Consider the following 14,312-nt stretch of genomic DNA (forward strand, 5'->3'; position numbering starts at 1 on the left):
GTTTGCTCTTTACTTTGGTGGTGGTCTCCAGTTTTTGCCCAAGGGAGCCCTCGAACTGCTGCCTTTAACAGCTTGGCGACCACGGAGCGGGACCCTTGGTTCTCCCACGAGGGTGAGGGGTGAGGCGGAGAGGACCAGGCGCCACTGGGCAGCTTTGACTCAGGGATTCTTTCCCTCTCTCTGTCCTCTCTTCGTGGGCGGTAATCAACTGTTACCTGGGGAGACCAGCCAAAGGGAGCAAAGGCACGGTCAAGCCGGCCAGCAAAGGATCCCGGGATCTACAAAGGATTTTGGACGTGAGTATGGTGCAGATTTAGAACACGGGGAGGGGGTGGAAACGTGTGAATTTACTCACGACAGCTAAAACCTTCTCTCTCTCCTTCCTTGCTCTCTCTCTCTATTTCTACTAATTCTCTCTCTCTCTCTCTCTCTCTCTCTCTGACCCGGCTCCGTCGGAAAAGGTCCAGAACGGTGTCAGAGAGGAACTCTTCCCTTTCCCTTTCCTTTCTCGGCCCGGCTCCGTCGGAAAAGGTCCAGAACGGTGCTGAGTGAAGGATAAGGATATCACTCTCTCTCTCTCTCTCCTCCATCTCCTGGCTCCTTGACCCGGCTCCGTCGGAAAAGGGTCCAGAACGGTGTTAGGGGGCCAGAGAGACATCTACTTCTTCCTTTACTCTCTGCTCTTCTCACCTCTTATCAAATGAAGCCGCACCTCCTGCACGGCGACTCTTGTTGAGGATGACCCGTGTATGTGAGAACGCAAGGTCATTTGTTCCTTTCCACCCTTTATTTTCCGGGTTCTGAACCGGCATCGCACTGGGCGAGCGTTCGGCAAAGAATTCCGATCCTAGGTTTATGGCTAGGTAGGGGCTGTCGTGAGTAGCAGAACGGGAGGTACATGTGGAGGATTGGGCCCCGCACCAGGGTTTCTAGTTGACACGTGTTGGTGGAGTTCGGATTTAGTCTGAGTTGAACGACAGGGGAAGAGAGAAACTGATAGGCAGAACAGTCAGACGAAGCTAAGGCTAGGAACAGGGTTTGCCTGAAAGTGTAGTGATCCCATCCCAGTCCGATCCGTCGGAGTGTGTCCAGACGGTCTGGGAAAAGGGGGGTACAGGGAGGCGGACTCCCTTTAAGTGTGTGACTTCCTTCAAAAGCACTAAACCATTAGGCTTGCAAACTGACAGAGTGTTTCCTTTCTCACCCCACCCTCTTGTGTCTCCTCTCTATCCTTTGAAGTGTGTCCCCTTTCTTAGTTGAGCAGTTCGTCCAAATTGGGTTTCGCCTTTAAAATGGGAGCCCAATCTTCCAAAGCGCAAGGGTGGACTCCTCCCGACAATCAGGCTTCCCTGAAGCCTCTTTGCCGTGGAATGGACTCAGACACCCCACTTAAGTTCGTGTTAGAAAACTGGAAACACCTCAAGGGGCGAAAGGACCTCTCAAAATCTAAGCTACGAGATCTCTGCAATCTATCTTGGGTAGCCTATACCCAGAGCTTAGAGCCGGAGTCCCGATGGCCACCACAAGGTTCTTTTAATGGATCTAAACTCCAGGCGCTCAAACTTTACCTGGCTGATGAGAAACCCCGCCAAATCTACTATCTAAATGCTTTCTTAGAAGCGCGGGAGCTTTTTAGGATGCAACAGACACAGATCGCCCGTCAAATGGCTGTCTTAAGTCCTGTCCGACCGCCGCCTTATGATGATATTAGGATGCAGGAGGAACAATTGGATCGCTCCCTCATCCCCTTCTATTATCCCGGATCAACGAATCCCCCGCCTGGCCTGGGAGGAAGAGGAGGAGGAGGGGCAGTTCCAGACCCAGCTGTACAGCGTGCCCCACCTAGCTCACTACCTGCGGGGGGGGAAGGTGTGCTACCTGCGGAAGCTTCGGGTTCCGAGGACTCTAGACCCCCACCAACGGATGCAGGGGGAAACTCGCCAGCTCACACATCGGATGTCCCCTCCCCTGACGAAGCTAGTACATCCCCGATCGCCTCTAGGCTGCGCAACCGCGATAACTCAATCAATGGCCAGGTTGAAACCGTGCTCCCTTTAAGAGCCCTGCCAATACCCCCCGCTCGAGCGGGAGACCCCCCACGCATGGTCTTCACCCACCAGCCCTTCCTAACGTCTGACTTAATAAATTGGTCAGACAAAATGCCCTCCCTCCGAGACGATCCAGACAAATGCTATCGGCAAGTGGCTACCATCTTCTCCACGCATAACCCAACGTGGGCGGATGTACACATGCTATTAAATGCGCTTTTTAATGATGCGGAAAAGAGGGAGATAATCGCCAAAGCGGGGGAAGCCTTAAGTAAAGCTGATTATCAGTTAAACCCGCCAGAGGGAACGGCGCCACTGAACCCCCAGAACCTGCAAATTGAGCCTAATTGGGATTACAACACCGCCGGGGGAGCATGGTGCCTTAAGATATTTAAAAAGGCCATCCTAGATGGACTACAGGCAGCTGGACAGCGGACTGTAAACTGGACCAAAGTCCAGTCTGTCCTCCAAGGCCCTGAAGAGCACCCTTCTGACTACTACACCCGCCTGGTATCAGCCATCAAAACGTGGGGTGGAATAGATCCGGAAAGTGCGCAGCATGAAGTAATTGTAAAAGGTTTCTTTAAGGATCAAGCTGCAGCCGATATCAGGAAGGCATTGAACACCCACTTGGGCTATGATGGGAAGTCTATAAACGAGATACTTTCCATAGCCAAATCAGTCTTTAATTCTAGAGACGAGAGAAAACGAAAGGAATGCAAGCCAGACACCCCCCGGGTACTAGCCTACTCCAGCGAATTTCCCCCATCTCGGGAAAAGCCAAGGGGAAGAGGACAAGGACCCCCTCCTTTAGAGGCCCGCGCCTGCTACTACTGTCACGAAAAGGGGCATCTCAAACGGGACTGCGCCCTATTGGCCAAATATAGGGAACCCGGGAATTATAGATCAGACGACCGAAACTTTCAACACCATAAACAGGATTACGCGCCAAATCCCACCTCCACCCACAAGGCTCCTAATGCTGACTATGACTTTCCACGAACGCAGTCCCCCAGACCACCCCTTCCTCCCGTGCCACATCCCAGACACCATAACAACAATGCTAATCCCTTCGCCCAGCCCCATCGCAACCCCAACGTGTCTCGAGAGATGATGGTGGAGGACCATGCCGATTACTGACAATTAGCAGCAGATCCAGCCTTTTTTCCATTTCTTGGTCCCGTTCTACAACTCTCTCCCTCGGATCCGATCTGCACGATAGAAATAGATGGCAAGCTATACGACTGTCTTCTAGATACCGGGGCCACTTATTCCACCCTTACCAACAGCCATCTAGCCCCCGGGACAGAATCCAGAACAGTGATGGGGCTGGATGGGATTCCACGAGTCTGCCCTCTCTCGGAGTCTGCCCATGTCTCTTTGGGCCCCCTTTCCGTTGATCACACCTTTCTATTGACCTCCAGTCCGGTTAACCTTCTAGGGCGGGATCTGCTCTGTAAATTAAAAGCCACGATACAATGTGGCCAGGATGGCATTTACTTGCACATGCCCGAAGAGGCAGTTTTTGATTTCCAAGGGGTGCTACAGGAATTAGACGATAAAGACTCTGACTTGCCTGCAGAACTATTGAATGCGGTTCCCCCTTGGCTATGGGGCACCGAATCCACTTCCGTTGGATTGCTCAAGTCAGCCACGCCAGTAAAGATAAACTACAGGAAAGACCTTCCTTTCCCGTGTACTAGGCAATACCCTCTACCGCAAGCTGCTATAGATGGACTGACCCCAATGATCGAGGAATTTCTAAAAATGGGAGTTCTAGTTCCATGCGCCTCCCCTTGCAACACTCCCCTGCTCCCAGTCAAAAAGCCCAATACCAACCCAGTAAGATGGCGTTTAGTTCAGGACTTGAGACTTGTCAACTCCTTCGTTATTCCTCGCCATGCTGTAGTGGCAAACCCTCAGCACCTTCTCAGTTCCATACCGGGGGGAACTGTAGTTTATTCGGTCATAGATCTATGCTCAGCCTTCTTCAGCATCCCGATAGATACTGACAGCCAATTCCTCTTTGCTTTTACCTGGCAAACCGGCCAGTTAACTTGGACCAGATTACCGCAGGGCTATGTGGAATCCCCAGCGATCTTCTCTGCAATTCTGTATCAAGATCTGCAGGATATTACTCTCCCTGGGGGGTCTACCTTGTGCCAGTACGTTGATGACCTTCTGTTATGTGGAAAGGACGTTGAATCCTGTAAGCTGGACACAAAAACTCTCCTTACAGCTCTAGCGTACAAGGGGCACAAGGTATCCCCCAAGAAAATCCAGTACTGTCAGAAGGAGGTAAAATACCTTGGACACATCCTGGGAGAGGGAACACGTGCCCTGACTACTGACCGGATAGAGACCATAGCTAGACTCCCACTCCCACAGACAAAAAGACAGCTCCGTGGGTTCATCGGAATTTCTGGGTATTGCCGCCAGTGGATCCCAAGATTTGGGGAACTTACCCGACCCCTCACAGCCATGACTCAAGAGAAAGCCCCAGAACGACTTGAATGGTCAGGAGAAGCGCTAGAATCCTTTGAGACTATAAAAGGGGAACTTAAGACCTCCCCCGCGCTAGGACTCCCTGACTACAGGTTACCTTTCGCTTTGTTTGTCCATGAGAATAAGGGAATAGCCTCTGGAGTGCTTACCCAACCATTCCAAGGCAGGAATAGACCGGTGGCTTACTACAGCCTCCAACTCGATCCCACAGCACTGGGAAACGTGGGCTGCTTAAGAGCAGTGGCTGCAGCTGCACTGCTCTTGGAAAAGGCACAAGAAACAGTCTTGGGACATCAAATGACCCTAAATGTCCCTCATGCGGTTGCCACCCTCCTTAATCTGAGGGGCTGCCAACGCTTCACCATCCAGAGACTCAATAGGTATGAAGCTATCCTTTTAAGCCCTTCCAATGTCACCATAAAAAGGGTAAATGCTCTTAATCCTGCCACCTTATTACCACTCCCGGACGACGGGACGCCTCACCACGACTGCTCCCAAATCGTTCGGCATGCAGATAAACCACGGGAGGACCTAGACTACCTTCCTCTGGAATGCCCTGATCTCATTATGTATACTGACGGTAGCTCTAAAGTGGTGGGAGGTCAAAGAAAGAGCGGATATGCAGTAGTAACTAATGAAGATATTTTAGAGGCTTGCCCCATACATGCCCGGTATAGCGCACAGGCTGCAGAACTTATTGCCTTAATCCGAGCCTGTGAAATAGGAACTGGCCAACGAATCACTATATATACGGACTCAAGGTACTGTTTCGGGCTGGTACATGCCACGGGACAGATTTGGCTACAAAGGGGATTCCTAACAGCCGCTGGATCCCACATTGCCCACGCCCCCTTAGTGGAACGCCTCATGAACTCCATTCACCTTCCTGAGGCAATAGCAGTTGTACACTGCAAGGCACATACCAGAGGAAAGGATCCGATCTCCTCTGGGAATCGCTATGCCGATCGTGTGGCGCAAGAAGTAGCTCTACAACCCCTTGACCCTAGCCACGAATTCCAAGGTGCTCTTCTGCCTTCTGATGTGGACTTTAAACAAATGTATGCGGTAGCAACTAATGATGAAATAGAAGGTTGGAAGGAGAACGGGGCAATCTTTCAAGACGGGGTATGGTATCTCCCTGACAAGAGACTCATAATGCCAAAACTTTGGGTGCCCAAACATCTCAGAGTACTACACCAATGTACTCATTGGGGAAGAGACAAACTAATCGGCACCATACAAAGATGCTGGTATGCCCCCGGACTGGCTCTAGCGGCCAAAACCGCTGTCAAAAACTGTCATACGTGCCAGAGCTTCAACCCCAAGCATACTGCCAGGAGCCCACCAGGAGCCAGACCCTGGGCCTTTGTACCATTCGAAAGTCTACAAATAGATTTCATCGATCTGCCCCCATGCCAAGGCTTTAAACACGCGGTCGTGTTAATCGATCAATTGACGGGTTGGATCGAATGCTTCCCCTCCCGCAGGGCTACCGCTCAAGTAGTGGCCAAGGTCCTCCTACATGAAATAATACCGCGTTTTGGGGTCCCACGTCACATCGACTCGGATAGGGGCACCCACTTTACCTCAGAGGTTGTACAACTTACAGCTAAGGCTCTAGGGATAAAATGGAAATTACATACCCCATACCACCCACCTTCCTCTGGTCAAGTTGAAAGAGCCAACCAACAGCTAAAGCTGCAGCTAGGTAAGCTCTGCAAGACTGCTGGCTTGAAATGGATAAATGCACTCCCTCTGGCATTACATAATATCCGAAGTTGCCCCTCCAGCAAATTGAACCTTTCCCCTTTTGAACTGCTTTTTGGGAGACCATCCCCCGTTTACAACACCCAATTTCCGCCCTCTGAATTGGAGGTTGGGGAGTCCGAATTAACTCACTATGTTATCCAACTACAGAAGCAGCTGACCGCGCTACACAGGTACGCCGCTACCAGTCAAAATCTACCACTGGACGAAACTGTGCATTCTTTCCAGCCGGGAGACTGGGTTTTGACAAAGACTTACCTCAAGACACCACTGGAACCCACCTGGGAAGGACCATATCAGGTACTATTAACCACTCTCACCTCTCTTAAAGTTGCAGAGAAAACTGCGTGGCTCCATCATACTCGCTGCAAAGCCGTACCCCCACCCACAGAACCAGCAGACACAGGCGATCTAGGCTTCGTCACCCCACCACCGCTCCGGGAGGACAACGACTTCGAGGAGGATCGGGCTCTCCCGCCTGCTGATCGGAGCCAGGATCGGGCTCTCCCGCCTGCTGATCGGAGCCAGGATCGGGCTCTCCCGCCTGCTGATCGGAGCCAGGATCGGGCTCTCCCGCCTGCTGATCGGAGCCAGGATCGGGCTCTCCCGCCTGCTGATCGGAGCCAGGATCGGGCTCTCCCGCCTGCTGATCGGAGCCAGGATCGGGCTCTCCCGCCTGCTGATCGGAGCCAGGATCGGGCTCTCCCGTCTGCTGATCGGAGCCAGGATCGGGCTCAACCAACCGGAGATCGCAACCAGGATTGGACCCAGCCAGCCGTCCTGCCACACCGTGCCCAACGGAATACATCAGCTGCCACCCCCTCCAATGTCCCTTGGACCTCGGAGATCATCCCTAACGAACCTGGTATCAAGCTCCGCATAAAACGCGTTTGACAGTTCGTTTGACAGCTGCCTTTGACAGTTCGTTTGACAGCTGCCTTTGACAGTTCGTTTGACAGCTGCCTTTGGCAGTTCGTTTGACAGCTGCCTTTGACAGTTCGTTTGACAGCTGCCTTTGACAGTTCGTTTGACAGCTGCCTTTGACAGTTCGTTTGACAGCTGCCTTTGACAGTTCGTTTGACAGCTGCCTTTGACAGTTCGTTTGACAGCTGCCTTTGACAGTTCGTTTGACAGCTGCCTTTGACAGTTCGTTTGACAGCTGCCTTTGACAGTTCGTTTGACAGCTGCCTTTGACAGTTCGTTTGACAGCTGCCTTTGACAGTTCGTTTGACAGCTGCCTTTGACAGTTCGTTTGACAGCTGCCTTTGACAGTTCGTTTGACAGCTGCCTTTGACAGTTCGTTTGACAGCTGCCTTTGACAGTTCGTTTGACAGCTGCCTTTGACAGTTCGTTTGACAGCTGCCTCTGACGGCCAGTCTCACAGTTACCTCCGACATCTCATCGGACGACCACCTCTGACAGCTCGTGTGACACCCCGTTCCACGGCTCCAGCCACGTCACACCCCGCCAATCATGTCCCTATTTTTGCTTTTCCTCACTTTCGGTGCCCTCGCTTCCGCTACCGTTGCTCCCACCCCAGCCACTAATCAGTGGTGCCCTGGACTGAACATAACCCAACTATACCTGGACTATGGGACAGTAGATATGGTACGGAAAGGTACCCCGGACCGATTGGGAGATTTTGACTTCTGCCTGCCAGAAACCCGAGTACTGCTGCGCCACTCCATATTGCCAGTGCTGACATCCTCCCATAGCTGGGAACTCTTTATCCGCTCTCCTTCCTTCGCTCTCATAGGGACATTTACGCTTACCCTGGACAACACCTGGTATCGGGCACGTTGTGTTAACGGTTCCTATACCCGATTCCAGGACGGGGAGACCCTACAACCCCTAAACTGGACTTTGATGGATATTGGGGGTGCGGAAACCACGTACACCGACAAACATCACCCTTCTCATCGTCTTTTGTATGGATTTTATTGCAAGCGAGTTGATTCGCGTCCCAGACATAGTCTCCTGCAAGGTGTCTGCCTCCGTCGCTTTTGCTGCATTTGGGATATTGGCATGGCAGAATATTGGGACGGGAAGGCTTACTTAGAAGGTTGGCATCATTCCACCCCGGACACCATAAAGACGTGGGATAATACTGGCCCCCAACGTTGCGGTGGACTGGCTTCTTCTCTGTCATTACTACATCGACAGGACCCCCTCCACCCAGTGGGGACGGCACCTCGACAAAGGGGGGAACTGTTGGTGTCAAACACTCTTTCCAACAAGGATCTCCTATCCACCTGGCACTCGAACTCCTACGTGAGGCTGGTTGCCAAGGTAGCGGAACAGGCGAAGATGGACAACTGCTGGGTATGTGCAAACACACCTGCCCACATTCAAAGTGGCATTCCTTTCCTTGGAGTTCCTCTCACTCTGCAGCAATACCTTTCTGCCAATGTGGCTGCATGGAACCTAACAGCGGTAAACCTGACCCATCAGTACATCTACTTGACTGGACCGACCAGTGGGGACTTATGCCGCAAATTTGTCGGTGACGAACGAATGATCGGAGACAGTACCTGTAAGTACTCTATTGCCATCTCCCTGTCGGGGCGGGTAACCCTCTGGCATGATAATGTACCCAAACCCCAGGCAGACCTTCTCTCTGCCTGGAAAGTAGTTATGAATCTACCTGACTCCTGGGTCCCTACTCCCACTTCAAAGTGCTTTTTCCGGACCTTTGCAACTGGCCATATCGGCACTTGCCTTCAAGGACTATTCTGGCTGTGTGGCCACCGGGGATATGTTTGGGCCAGCCCCCACTCACGTGGAAATTGCTATTTAGGATTAATTTTACCAGGAATTAGAGTCACCCCTGAACTGCCCATAGGAAGGAGGCGCAATAAGAGGGACAAGACTTTATCTGACCACTCCCAAGTAGAGGCAAACGGGGAGACCTACGGCAGAGCCCTTTTCCCCCCATATGGGGCAGGTGCCAACCATGTCGATATCCTCAAACTTACAGACATTTTACTAACTTTTATGGAGGAATCAAATGCAGCCACGCAATCTGTACTTGCAGAACTATCAGAGGTCCGCCAGGTGGCGCTCCAGAACAAACTTGCTCTCGACTATGTTTTAGCTTCGACTGGAGGTGTGTGTGCCCTAATTGGGGCAGAATGTTGCACGTTTGTCTCTGACCAAACCCTCAACATCACCGGTCACTTAAATAACATTCATGCGCTGGCCAACGATCTAAGGGATATCCAGCATGAAGGGCTATCTGACGCTTCTCTTTGGAGTTGGTTGCCCGGGACTGGGTGGCTAAAACACTTGGTGGGAAACATTATTGTTGTTATATGCGCTGTTGTCCTCTGTATTGCCATATTTTGCTGTGCGATGCATTGCTTCCCTTTATGCTGCCAGACATGCCGTGCGTGCTTCCCCAGACAGACTATTCCGACTCAGCAGAACAGAGCAGTAGGGTTGCACTATGATCACTCTGAGTACGTTGAGATGAGACCCATAGCTGCCCTTCGCAACAAAGAGTTTGCCCTTTAACTCCAACTTTGTGCGGAGAAAAGGATCGCAAGGACCCCCCCCTTGCGATCTTATCTCCGAAGGGGGGGAACTGTTGCAGTATTTCCCCACACAAGTTACATAAGCACCACACACAGTTTCCCTGAACCTTACACCCTTTATTGCATGAGGCCGTCCTCGTAAATAAGAGGAAAATAGGCCCGAAGATCCCGTCTCTTCTCCTTCCGTGGATCCCATTCATTCATAAAAATGGCGGTTCTAAATAGCGCCCCTGGTGGCCAGCCCGCTGGTACTGCAGGCTCTCTGCTTTGACAGCTCTGACAAGGTGCAAATACATTGTTTCCGTTTTCAATCGACCGTGACTGATCCAATCACAAATGTATCAATTCCTTTATACAATGTTTCCGCTCTATTTCTATGTACTTTTGGACCTTTTTCTGACTTGTGTATGACTCCCTGCCACCGGTAACCAGCAGGGCTAGCTCAGGGCTGCCTCCTCCATATTGTTCACCCTCCTCCATAATCCTCGAAGCGTGACCCCACGTCCGCAGGAAGACAGGATTTTCCCGCCTCAACTCTGCCAGACAAGGAAATCTGTTTAATAAAGGACTGCCTCTTCAGAGTGGATTCCACTCAATGGGACTGTGCTTGGCCCTACCCTAGGGCAATATCACCTTTTGTCTTCTTGTGCCTCACTACCTGGAGGGGGTAGCCCAGGTGTGAAACCACTCAGGTTTCTGCTCCTAGCCCCTCCCGTCCTGGAAATCTTTAATGTAGTCTGATGTAATTTGGGGGTGTATCTATGTGGGAAGGGGGGAAGGCAATAAAAGTCGGGGACACTTCCTTCTCGGGGCTTCCATCTTTCCTTCGTGCTGAGGAGTGGGAGCCCTGTCGCGACAGTATTTCTACCAATAAAGACCAAGCCTACTGGCTGCTGTTTGCTCTTTACTTTGGTGGTGGTCTCCAGTTTTTGCCCAAGGGAGCCCTCGAACTGCTGCCTTTAACAGTTGGAAGAGACCCCAAGGGCCATCCAGTCCAACCCCCTGCCAAGCAGGAAACACCATCAAAGCATTCCCGACAGATGGCTGTCAAGCCTCCGCTTAAAGACCTCCAAAGAAGGAGACTCCACCACACTCCTTGGCAGAAAATTCCACTGTCGAACAGCTCTTACTGTCAGGAAGTTCTTCCTAATGTTTAGGTGGAATCTTCTTTCTTGTAGTTTGAATCCATTGCCCCGTGTCCGCTTCTCTGGAGCAGCAGAAAACAACCTTTCTCCCTCTATATGACATCCTTTGATATATTTGAACATGGCTATCATATCACCCCTTAACCTTCTCTTCTCCAGGCTAAACATACCCAGCTCCCTAAGCCATTCCTCATAAGGCATCGTTTCCAGGCCTTTGACCATTTTGGTTGCCCTCCTCTGGACACGTTCCAGCTTGTCAGTATCCTTCTTGAACTGTGGTGCCCAGAACTGGACACAATATTCCAGGTGAGGTCTGACCAGAGCGGAATACAGTGGTACTATTACTTCCCTTGATCTAGATGCTATACTCCTATTGATGCAGCCCAGAATTGCATTGGCTTTTTTAGCTGCTGCATCACACTGTTAACTCATGTCAAGTTGATGGTCTACCAAGACTCCTAGATCCTTTTCACATGTACTGCTCTCAAGCCAGGTGCCATCCATCCTGTATTTGTGCCTTTCAATTTTTTTTGCCCAAGTGTAGTACTTTGCATTTCTCCCTGTTAAAATTCATCTTGTTTGCTTTGGCCCAGTTCTCCAATCTGTTAAGGTCATTTTGAAGTGTGATCCTGTCCTCTGGGGTATTTGCCACCCCTCCCAATTTGGTGTCATCTGCAAACTTGATCAGGATGCCCTCAAGCCCATCATCCAAGTCATTGATAAAGATGTTGAATAAGACTGGGCCCAAGACAGAACCCTGTGGTTTAAAGGGTGCTGACCCCACACAGCTACAGTTCTCTGCACTCTTAACAAACTACAGTTCCCAGAGTTCTCAGTGACTGTTAAAAGCGGTATAACAGTGCTCTAAATGTATGGTGTACTAAAACTGGCATGTGGCTTTGGCCAGATGTGCTAAACCTAGACCCATGGAGTTTGTCCTTCAGCTCAGAGTCCAGGACATCAGCAGTTTTTGCTGGAGTCTGGAATACAGCAAGTGGAAAGTTACTGTTCCCCTTGACCAGACAACAACAGATGATCTGCTTGCAGAAGTCATACTAGGTATAAGACTTTATTTCACCTTCCAGTTGCAAGACATGGTGTTGCATTTCCCAATTCCCCACTGCTTCTAAAAAACGGCCTTATTACACATAGTTTTCAGTAGCTCACCAGGCTACCTCAACTCCTTCAGACTTGAAAGAATCTCAGTCTGAGTCCCCAAGACATGGAACTGCAAATAACTTTTTTGTGTGTTCTTGGGCTCCCCGCCTCTCTGACTTACATCCTGGGAATGTGCAGCCTGTTGCAGCCAAGAAGAATGCTTTCAATTAACTCTAGATCTATGTTTTTGGCATGTCAAAACAAACAACTCCTTTTCTCCTTTTCTTTTTAGAAAAAGCATTCGTGGCAGTGCTATGACCTCAGAAATATTTACTCGGAAGCATAACACAAACAGACAGCAGGTGAGCGCTGTCCGGTAGAACAGGTAAGTGCTAGGAGTCCCTGTGTGCAGAGGAAACAGGTGTACAGCCTCGGGTGACCTTAGAGAGTTGCATTCTGGGAAACGGCACTCCTGCTGCTTCTCTGCTTTGCTTTCAAAGAAGTTGTTATGTCCAGAGCACATTTCCACCTGCCCAGTTTTAAACCCACCTGGCTGCCTTTCACCCCTTAATATTCTTGATTAACTCACAGTACAACCAAAGGATCTGGAGGCTTGCCCTAGTATAGTTCACCTTGAGTCCCCTGTTTTGAGGACCAGCTGAACAAATGTCCATTTTACCGGCTTCGTCTGGTTCACCAGCTACAACCGTCCCTGGACAGAGATAGCCTGACCACTGTATCCCATGCATTGGTAATCTCAAGGCTGGATTACTGTAATGCACTCTATGTGGGGCTGCCCTTGGAGCTGCTTCAGGAACTCCAGCTGGTGCAGAATGCGGCGGCCAGATTGCGGACAGGAGCTTCTAGTTGAGAACATGTGACACCATGGTTGAAACACCTGCACTGGCTTCCCATCTACTGCCAAGTATTTTTCGCTCCATAAGACGCACTTTTTCCTCCTAAATAGTAAGGGGAAATATCTGTGCGACTTATGGAGCGAATGGTGGTCCCTAGGGCCGAATTGCCCAGGGGCCAAAAGCAGATAGTGCTTTTTATTTTTAAAAAAGAAAAAGGGGTGTTGAAAGGACCCCACTCAGCAGCTGATCAGCAAGAGATCGGGAGAGAGATAAGAGTCCCCGGCTCCCTTTCAGCCCCGCCCTCCTTTGCTGAATGTGCTGCAGAGGGAGGTTGTTTGTTTCCCCAGTGACATGGGACTGGCTGATTAGATTATCTGTCTGGAAACTGTAGAAAAGGCTCCCTTTCCTTTAGAAGCTGCAGAAATGTGAGTTCAACCCCATAAAAATGGGGCTTTTCCTCTTTGCTTTTCCCCCTTTGCAAAAGGAACTTTGCTTTTCTCCCTTTGCAAAAAAAGCTGCAAAACTTTTAGCTGATCCTCAAAAAAACCAGGGCTTCGCCCTTTGCAAAAAAGCTGCAAAACTTTTAGCTGATCCTCAAAAAAGCAGGGCTTTTCCCTTTGCAAAAAGAGCTGCAAATCTTTTAGCTGATCCTCAAAAAAACAGGGCTTTTAGAGGAGGAAAACCAGAAAAATATTTTTTTTTCTTGTTTCCTCCTCTAAAAATGAGGTGCGGCCTATGGTCCGGTGCGCCCTATGGAGCGAAAAATACGGTAATTTACAAGGCTCTGAACAACTTAAGTCTAGGGCACCTTAGAGATCACTTGAACCCTTATATCGCAGCTCAGTCGTTGAGATCATCCGCAGAAGCGTCTCTGGCTGTTCCCCTGAGTTGGTGAGGCTCAACAACTATGTGCCACCAGCTCAGTCCTGTGGAACTCTCTGCCACTGGAGGTGCAACAGACACGTTCTGTGCCAACTTTTAAATGCCTGCTGAACTTACCTATTTCTCAAGGCCCATGTAGGCAATTAAGAGTGCACACCACACAATGGGTTACTTATCTTCAGAGGTGTAGCTAGGGGTGGGGTGGGGTGGGGTGTTACTGGGCAGCGGGGCCTGCAGTGTGCCTGAGCCCCACGTCTCTCCTGGAAGTGACACGGTGGCTTGGGTGCCTGCAGGCTCCGCGCTGCCCAAATCTGCAGTGCTCAAGGAATTCTTGGACTACAATGACCATCAACCGTGACCACTAGCCATGCTGGCTGCAGGTGATGGGAGTCTGAATTCCACAACATGTCAAAGGCCACACATTCCCCATCCCTGTGCTAAACTACAGTTTAGTGATACATCAAGGATCCTTTGGTT

This window comes from Lacerta agilis, chromosome 10 (genome assembly GCF_009819535.1).
Source record: "Lacerta agilis isolate rLacAgi1 chromosome 10, rLacAgi1.pri, whole genome shotgun sequence".
NCBI classification, from domain to species: Eukaryota; Metazoa; Chordata; class Lepidosauria; order Squamata; family Lacertidae; genus Lacerta; species Lacerta agilis.